Raw genomic sequence first — 9,878 nt, 5'->3', positions numbered from 1 at the left:
ATAATATTGATCATCTAAATATGTGTATGTTAAAATAAAATAGAAAACAAACAAAACAGGAAATTCTCCACCCTGTCACCAAAAGAAATGAAATCACAAAAGCAGCATGCACTTGAATAATGATTTAAAAATAGTTCGTTTATTTTTGTACATCTTCTGTGACCATCCAATGAATGTAATATTGATAGCGTTTTAAAGCTGATTGGGTTAATGAATGTGTGTATTTTACTGGCATTGCCTCCCTGCCTCACTTTTTTTGTCAGATCAGATATGTCTTTAATGCTGCAGTTTAGATTCAACCAACTGCTTCATTTCTACTGAAATTGACAGAGAAGGCAGAGGGCGCACAGTTTTTGCTTCTCTCTCGTAAATATTGCCCTGAGCATACTGACTGACAAAATGTGAGTATTTCTCAAGTTATTCTTGGAGGGGTACTCTGAGATCTGTTCAATGTGTTCGTTGTTTGGTGCGTTATTGTAAATTATTGCAATTCGTTTTATCAAACGATGCATGTAGTCTAGAGCGCATGCATGGGACACATGCGTTATTGCCCGAAGATTGTTTCCGTTGCATATGTTGAAATGTTGTTTCATTGTTTCAGTTACTCTCGTCACTTGCTTTATCAGCACAAGAAAGCAATGCGTGTCATGCAGTCTTGTTTGATTTAATATATATAATATATTTAATAAATCAGCACTCCTACTCTGAGATGCTTGATCCATACAGCCCCAGGACAGGACTGGAGTATGTAGGCTTGCGCTGGATTAATGCTATGTAAGCATTTTAGGTTATCATTTTTTGTACGCCTTGTTTTTGTTGAATCGTTTTACTTGCAATGGTCATAAAATGTGATGCCTTCAGCTTACTTATTTCACTACTCGGGCATTGTCGGTTGCTGGATAAGATGGTATGTCTGTGGTTGCACGTACTACTATCTCATTTCCTGTTTTCTTTCATTTAGACTCATTCATGAAGTTTGTAAGAAATCCAGGCATTCTTCCATTCATACTGTACTTTGGTATTACTTTGGTAATAACGTTGCTTCAGCCACGGCTTCATACAGTCATTCAATTTACATTCCTTTTCCTCAAAACACTCCTCTCTCAGTTCCTCTAAAGAGATTGTGTCAGTGAACGCACTGTAAAGTCTTTTTACATAAAACACTCCTCTCTCTCTCTCTTTTCATCTCTCTTGCTCTGCCTCTCTCAATTCAAAGGGATTTATTGGCATGGGAAACACGTTTACATTGCCAAAGCAAGTGGAATAGATAACAAACAAAAGTGAAATAAACAGTCTGAAATTAACAGAAAACAATACGTTTCAAAAGAATAGACATTTCACATGTTATATTACTGGCTATGTACAATGTAACAAAGTGCAAATAGTTGAAGTAAGAAAGGGAAAATAAATAGACAGATAAATATGGGTTGTATTTACAATGGTGTTTGTGCTCCACTGGTTGCCCTTCTCTTGTGGCAACAGGTCACAAATATTACTGCTGTGTTTGCACACTGTGATATTTCACCTAATAGATATGGGAGTTTATCAAAATTGGATTTGTTTTCATATTCTTTGTAGGTCTGTGTAATCTGAGGGAAATATGTGTCCCCAATATGGTCATACATTTGGCAGGAGGTTAGGAAGTGCAGCTCAGTTTCCATAGCCAGGTCTGCCTACGGCGGTTTCTCTCAATAGCAAGGCTATGCTCACTGAATCTGTACATAGTCAAAGCTTTCCTTAATTTTGGGTCAGTCACAGTAGTCAGGAATTCTGCCACTGTGTACTCTCTGTTTAGAGCCAAATATCATTCCTGTTTGCTTTGTTTTTTGGTTAGTTCTTTCCAATGTGTCAAGTAATTTTTTCATGATTTGGTTGGGTCTAATTGTGTTGTTGTCCTGGGGCTCTGTGGGGTCTGTTTGTTTGTGAACAGAGCCCCAGGACCAGCTTGCTGAGGGGACTTTTCTCTAGGTTCATCTCTCTGTAGGTGAGGGCTTTGTTATGGAAGGTTTGGGAATCGCTTCCTTTCAGCTGGTTGTAGAATTGAATGGCTCTTTTCTGGATTCTAACAATAAGAGAGCGGGAGAGTAACCACTCTCTCGCTCTCTTTCTCCCTCTAACCCCCCTCTCTCCCCATCTTTTTTTCTTGGATGGCTACCCATCACACTGTGGCAAAGTCCTCCCTGTGACATCAGTGGCTCAATGCAGTAACTATTTCTCAGAAACAGGAAATAGCGTGGGACGGGTGCCACAGTATGTTAGCAGGATGTGCGTTGCTCCACTACTGCACCAGTGCAGTGCAGCCCCAGAGCTGGACCAGAGGGATTGTTTTGCTCTTCTCATGGCCTACATATGTTGTATTTTGGGGAGATTGTATATGCAGTGTTTCTCATTTCAGGAGTAGGGAGAAGTTGCCCTTAGACACTGATCTAGGGTCAGTTTAACTTTTTCTCCATTAATGGTTAAGGTTAGGATTAAGGGTGGTAATACCCAGGGGGTGCAGGCTTGTTATTTTCTAGTATTAACACACCTAATTAACTTCATCAAGAGCATGGTGATTAGTTGAGTTAGTACTGGGCTAGAACAAAACATTTGCAACCCTGGCGGTTCTCTCCAAGAATGTATTGAGAAACACTGCTACGTGTATATATAGTCAGAGGGAAGGTACCAGTCACTATGTAGTTCACTCTATTATATGGGCCCTTGTTGATTTTAAGGAACGGATGGACATAAGGAAGTTGTAATAGCGCTGCATAGACTTCTGGTTAGCTAAATGACATATTGCTTATTCACATTATCCACTCATCAGATCTAAAAGTGACACACACACACACACATTGGAGAGGTCAATAAGACTTAGTGTCTAGGTTAATCTCTCTATTGCATGCAGTGGGTATCACTATTTTTCATACATGTTGCTCAAACCATGCTACGGTGTGGCAATATACCCTTGCCTCTCAATCATGGCAGTATTGATTGTTTGTAGTGGCTCGGCTACTGGACAGTTGACCACTTATTGACTTATCCAGTTTGGACACAGCCTGTGGGCCCTAAAGGCTTACAACACTGGTATCCTTTGACATATAGTGACCCGTGTGAGGATGTGGGTCGATGGCAATGGTTGCTGCTGGAAGCCAGGCTGGTTCTGGCTGGGGGTTGTCAATGTGGGGTGACTAGCTGGAGGTAATTGGTTGCAGCACACACACACACGCTCATAAATTAGACACAAACATACACATTCACACATGCAAATACCGATACACACACTCACCGACTCAAATACCAAAAACCGACTCCGCTTTATCTTGGCCAGGTCGCAATTGTAAATGAGAACTTGTTCTCAACTTGCCTACCTGGTTAAATAAAGGTGAAATAAATACAAATAAATAAAAATAGCATGTAAGCTCTCTGCCTGCGCCCCAAATGGGCTCTGGTCAAAAGTAGTGCGCTATATAGGGAATAGGGTGTCATTTGGGACGGAGCCTCTGTTTCTCTCTCTCTCCAAGCAGATTTAGATCAACTCCCTTCACTTATCTCATCTTCAGCTGAGGCCAACATATGTGAACTTGCATCCATTGAAGTGGCTCCTAACCACTGAATCCTGATCAGATAATGTTCCATCCACATCATGGTTGAGGTTAAAATGGGGATTCTTTTTTGTATGTGAAGGGTGATTCGAGGTGTTGGTCTCACTAGTCTGTGGATTCCTCTCCTTGTTTCCTGCCCTTATTTTGTACTAATCTCCAATCAATATGGTGAATGTCCACCCAGATTTAGCTTTTGCCCGCCTAGTCATTTCATGTCAGTGTAGATGAAGGAAAGGAGATGAGGAGAGGAGGCTATATTTAGACTATTTAGATACACCTTGTACACCATGATCACTCAACTATTTCTATCTTTCACACCTGCTGTTGTATCCCAGTAAGTGTATGTTTGTCTTCCGTAAAGAAGCCCTTCTACTATCTATTAACACAGAGGCTAGCTAGGCTGTATACACACCTCTGTTGAGTCAACCAAGTACACTTTCTCCCAATGTGCTTAAGTACACATTATACGCTGTATTCTGGGATGTCATGATGTTTTATGGTTTCCCGGGACCACAGATAGAAATGAGCAATTTGGCTACATCTGATGAAATACAGTTCTTGTGCATGGTCCCTGACAAATAAAATAAAATAAAAATGAGCTAAACATTAACTGTGTATGTTATTGTAGGTCTGTCCTGGTTATGGCAATGTCATGGTGATGCTAATAGGTCATAGCTTCCCTGTGGCTCAGTTGGTAGAGCATGGTGTTTGCAACACCAGGGTTGTGGGTTCGATTCCCACGGGGGGCCAGTACAAAAAAAAAAATGTATGAAATGAAAATGAAATGTATGCATTCACTACTGTAAGTCGCTCTGGATAAGAGCGTCTGCTAAATGACTAAAATGTAAAAAATGTCATAGTATACCTGTGTCTCCATAGACCCTTGACTTTTTCCACATTTTGTTACGTTACAGCCTTATTCTGAAATGGATTAAATATTTTTTTCCCCCTCATCAATCTATGCATAGACCCCCATAATAAAAATCCAAATTTCTGGTTAGTGAATGGTTTGCCAACCATCAGAGGTGTGGAGAAGACCAAGAAACCGTAATGGGGGAGAACTCAACGACCGTTTGTTTGGTTTTGAGGGCAAATGGAGAGTGATGTTTTTACCCCCATTCCTCATCAGGGACGTTATGTAGGAGTCCTGAAGTTTAAACCAGTTAAAGGTGCCTGATTCATTCAGTACTGTACTATATACATACATTTATGTGAAATAGGTTACCATACTGGTTCTACATCTTATGAAAATGCATGTATTATGTACGGTATCATAGTACTTTTACCTTGGATTGAATAGAACTGAAATAAAAAGCTTGACTGTCATTTTCACCTGCAGAGTGAGTATAAAACACAAACACCATTGTAAATACAAATATCATCCCTTTATGCAAAACATGCTTTTCTAAAACATGACCTTCAAATCGACAGTGGCTTCCGGCATGTCCTGTTTGTTTCCCCCTCTCCTCTCCTCTTTTTACACATCCCTTCCTCTCTCCCTCCTTAACTAGTGAAGTCTATTGTTTTCTGCCTTTGACGCCTCTGGCCCTGTGGGGCTACAAGCCATACACACACACACGTGGTTGCCCCCAAGCCTCACTGAGCTCTGTGATTGGTCAGTGCCTCTCCCCTGACAGCGGGGCCCCTCCCCCTACTTCTGCGTTCAGCTGGTGGCTTTTCTGTTAGTCTGTTTGCTTTATTGTAACAACTCCAGCCTCTCTCACACACACACGCTCCCTCACATACACACAGAGATAAGAGGGTTTATGTGACAGGGAGATGTGTGTGGACGTTCTCACATACCGAGAGGGAAGAGAGGCGACAGAAACAGAACAGACATGGAGTTCAAGTAAGTGGTGTTTTCTGGGTTTGGAGAAGGGAGTATGGAAAAAGAGAGTGAGATGGTGAAAGGGAAAAAAGAGAGATGAGAGAGGGGGGGAAAAGGGGACATTGACAGAGAGAAATGAAGAAGGGAGGATGTTGTATTATCTGCATGATGTCTCCTTTGGGGTGATAGTTGGGTGAGTGTGTGTGTGTGTGTGTGAAGTCTACATGTAATGTCACTAAGTGTGTGTCTCTGTAGGTCTGCCCCTCTAGGACAAACAGTCAGAGATAATGAGTTGACTAGAGACATACAATGTCAAGGGAAAGAACCATAGTTGACTTCCTCATTTCACTCAAATACCTTATCTCTTGAAATATTACTGGAATCATTTTCTTGAATGGGAACTTCCTATCACAACACTATGAGCGATGGTGTGGTGGCTGAATGTTGAACTTAGATTTTACTGTGTGTACACTTAGCACGTGTGTGTGTGTGCATTCGTCTACAGTATTTTTGTTTGTCACTTGCAGTTCTCCCATTGTGAGTGCGTGCGTGTGTTGAGTTTTATCAGCATGGTCAGGCTGTAGACTAACGTCCATGCGAGGAAACCAGACACTGATGATACATTGATAGGAGGAGGGCTGTGAGTGTGTATGTGTATCCCAAATGGCACCATAGTCCCTATATAGTGCATTACTTTTGCCCAGAGCCATATGGGCTCTGGTCAAAACTAGTGCACTATATTGGGAAGAAGGCCGTGTCCCAAATGGCACATGTATTGATTGCTGTGGTGATGAAACTTGATATCTGGCTGTTGCACTGGTTCACTGTTCATCATGCAGACAGTTGTGGGCAGCTATGGGCTACAATGGGCGTGGGGCTCTGTAACAAGTCAAGCCCTGAAATCTTCAGTGGATTATGATGCGATACAATCAAATTCCATCCAGAGTATAATTGGAATTGAATATGCAATTTTAATGATTATTTCACATTTTCATGGGAGTTCATCTTGCTTAGAATATATTTGGGAATGAATTAACTATTTTGTTGAGGTCTGCTTTGTATTTCATCTTATGAAATAATTTTTTATTTGCCTGTTTTTTTCTTATTGTTCCATGAACTGTTTTCTTTATATCTTTCTGATATTACTGATAGTTGATATTGAGCCAAGTGGATTATACTGTGTTCATGTTAGCTCTGAAACGTTTAGCCTTTTTATTTGCATTTAGCTAATACATTTGTGATTGAGTTTGCATCAAAAACTTGAAAACATGCAAAACCCATCACAGTTTTTGCTCTGAACTGAACGTGCTCTATCTTGAAAACATTTACTGCTGACATGCACTGTTTTGGGAGATGGTATTAACAGTGGACTAATGAACAAAATACCAAAAGACAGTTTTTCAGTAAAGTTATCCTTTAACAGTACTGCTTCTCAGTCTCACAGATGCAGTGTATTTCATGGTATGGCTGACTGCTCAGTGAGGGCTGAATTGGGAAGTGTATCTGACTCTGGTTGACAGATGTGCAAAGATGCTTCTCATTGCCATGTCTGCTAGCCTCAGACAGTGCTGTCGCTAGATGTGTAGAGTGAGTGTGAGCCACTGAAGGAGTACCATTCTGAAGCACATCCCCTTTTGTCCATGTTATTGTCATGGACAAACCGCTTTTCAAAAAGACAGGCCTTCACCCATATACACAGCCAGCAAAGGGGAAAAACAATGTTCGACATTGCCTACTGTTCTTTGTACTCAATGTTAGAGTATTCTTCTCAGTAAAGCATGCATACCGGTATATAGCTATGTTCCTCTGACTGCCAGGGAGTGGGAGAAGAGATGCAGTATATTGAGCATTCAGAACATTCCCTGAACTGCTAGGGGTTAACATTGCCCAGCAGGCACAAACATGGCTGCCATGGCATTACGTAACAACACCTAATAGCATCATGATGCCTTTTGGTTTAAACCGCAATGACCAAAGCATTGCTTTATAGCTGTGGGTGGGAGATGGTCTTAATATACTTGAGGGCAGTGGGAGTGTGAGGATGAGATGGACCTCTACCATCCGCCTTCCCCTCCCTATATCTCCATAATCCCTCATCATTCCATCCCTAATGTGTGGGCCCAGTGGATGCTTTAGATGTGTGTGTGTGTGTGTGTGTGTGTGTGTGCGTCCACGCACAGAGCGGGGGTGGGGACTCAACGCACCCTTTCCAACAATAAACACACATTGAACTGACAAATTGAGATGAAAACACCAAGGTATAGATAGCCCAGATGAGGATTATCCTAACAATTAAGCAACAATTTCAACATAATAGATTTAAAGGGACGATCAGCAGTGAAACAATTACAAAGCGTACATTACATTACATTTACATTACATTTAAGTCATTTAGCAGACGCTCTTATCCAGAGCGACTTACAAAATGGTGCATTCACCTTGTGATATCCAGTGGAACAACCACTTTACAATAGTGCATCTAAATCTTTTAAGGGGGGGGGGGGGTTAGAAGGATTACTTTATCCTATCCTAGGTATTCCTTAAAGAGGTGGGGTTTCAGGTGTCTCCGGAAGGTGGTGATTGACTCCGCTGTCCTGGCGTCGTGAGGGAGCTTGATCCACCATTGGGGTGCCAGAGCAGCGAACAGTTTTGACTGGGCTGAGCGGGAACTGTGCTTCCTCAGAGGTAGGGGGGCCAGCAGGCCAGTGGTGGATGAACGCAGTGCCCTTGTTTGGGTGTAGGGCCTGATCAGAGCCTGAAGGTATGGAGGTGCCGTTCCCTTCACAGCTCCGTAGGCAATCACCATGGTCTTGTAGCGGATGCGAGCTTCAACAGGAAGCCAGTGGAGAGAGCGGAGGAGCGGGGTGACGTGAGAGAACTTGGGAAGGTTGAACACCAGATGGGCTGCGGCGTTCTGGATGAGTTGTAGGGGTTTAATGGCACAGGCAGGGAGCCCAGCCAACAGCGAGTTGCAGTAATCCAGACGGGAGATGACAAGTGCCTGGATTAGGACCTGCGCCGCTTCCTGTGTGAGGCAGGGTCGTACTCTGCAAATGTTGTAGAGCATGAACCTACAGGATCGGGTCACCGCCTTGATGTTAGTGGAGAACGACAGGGTGTTGTCCAGGATCACGCCAAGGTTCTTAGCACTCTGGGAGGAGGACACAAGGGAGTTGTCAACCGTGATGGCGAGATCATGGAACGGGCAGTCCTTCCCCGGGAGGAAGAGCAGCTCCGTCTTGCCGAGGTTCAGCTTGAGCTGGTGATCCGTCAACCACACTGATATGTCTGACAGACATGCAGAGATGCGATTCGCCGCCTGGTTATCAGAAGGGGGAAAGGAGAAGATTAATTCTGTGTCGTCTGCATAGCAATGATAGGAGAGACCATGTGAGGATATGACAGAGCCAAGTGACTTGGTGTATAGCGAGAATAGGAGAGGGCCTAGAACAGAGCCCTGGGGGACACCAGTGGTGAGAGCGCATGGTGCGCGTACTGCATGCCCAATTCGATTAAAAAAGCTGAGGGATGGGGCAGGAGAAATGTAATCACTCTCAAATTCATAAACGGAAGTATGGATGCAAGGACTGACCATCCATGATATCAAAAGTAGTTTTAACCATGTTTTGACGCTATGCAGTGTTTGTTTACATTTATTTTGTTTACAAACATTGGAGTAAAACAAGCTTTTATTTTGGGTTCTGAAGGGGATACAACAGTTGAACCAAGCTCATGAGGTTAAGTTATTTTGAATGTACAGTGCCTTCGGAAAGTATTCAGACCCCTTGACTTCTTCCACATTTTGTGATGTTACAGCCTTATTCTAAAATGTATTACATTATTTTTTCCCTCATCAATCTACACACAATACCCCATAACGACAAAGCAAAAACTGTTTTTTATAATTTTTTGCACTTTTATAAAAACAAATAAACTGATATTACATTTACTTAAGTATTCAGACCCTTTACCCAGTACTTTGTTGAGGCACCTTTGGCAGCGATTACAGCCTTGAGTCTTCTTGGGTATGACGCTACAAGCTTGGCACACCTGTATTTGGGGAGTTTCTCCCATTCTTCTCTGCAGATCCTCTCAAGCTCTGTCAGGTTGGATGGGGAGCGTCGCTGCACAGCAATTTTCAGGTCTCTCCGGAGATGTTCGATCGGGTTCTGGCTGGGCCACTCAAGGACATTCAGAGACATGTCCCGAAGCCACTCCTGCATTGTCTTGGCTGTGTGCTTAGGGTCGTTGTCCTGTTGGAAGGTGAACCTTTGTCCCAGTCTGAGGTCCTGAGCGCTATGGAGCAGGTTTTCATCAAGGATCTCTCTGTACTTTGCTCCGCTCATCTTTGCCTTGATCCTGACTAGTCTCACAGTCCCTGCTGCTGAAAAACATCCCTACAGCATGATGCTGCCACCACCATGCTTCACCGTAGGGAATGTGCCAGGTTTCCTCCAGACTTGACG

The 9,878-nt window shown here is 42.9% G+C and overlaps 1 protein-coding gene across 5 annotated transcripts in view; it reads left to right on the top strand.

Annotated features, from left to right (window-relative positions):
• Positions 1 to 317: 317 nt before the first annotated feature.
• LOC106610021 (tripartite motif-containing protein 2) overlaps positions 318 to 9,878 on the top strand; it is a 63,647-nt gene continuing 54,086 nt past the window's right edge. For 4 of the 5 annotated variants that reach the window (XR_014393061.1, XR_014393060.1, XM_082978383.1 and 1 more), the window contains exon 1: positions 318 to 401. The gene's annotated coding sequence lies outside the window, so the exon portion shown is untranslated. Of the gene's footprint in view, positions 402 to 5,274; positions 5,434 to 9,878 lie in introns of those variants that run through there. The other variant, XM_014209125.3, reaches the window with a different exon arrangement.

The sequence above is a fragment of the Salmo salar genome, chromosome 08, assembly GCF_965601325.2.
Source record: "Salmo salar chromosome 08, fSalSal1, whole genome shotgun sequence".
In the NCBI taxonomy this organism is placed as follows: Eukaryota; Metazoa; Chordata; class Actinopteri; order Salmoniformes; family Salmonidae; genus Salmo; species Salmo salar.
The sequence above is the reverse complement of the archived record's forward strand: the minus strand, read 5'-3'. Positions and strand labels throughout refer to the sequence as shown.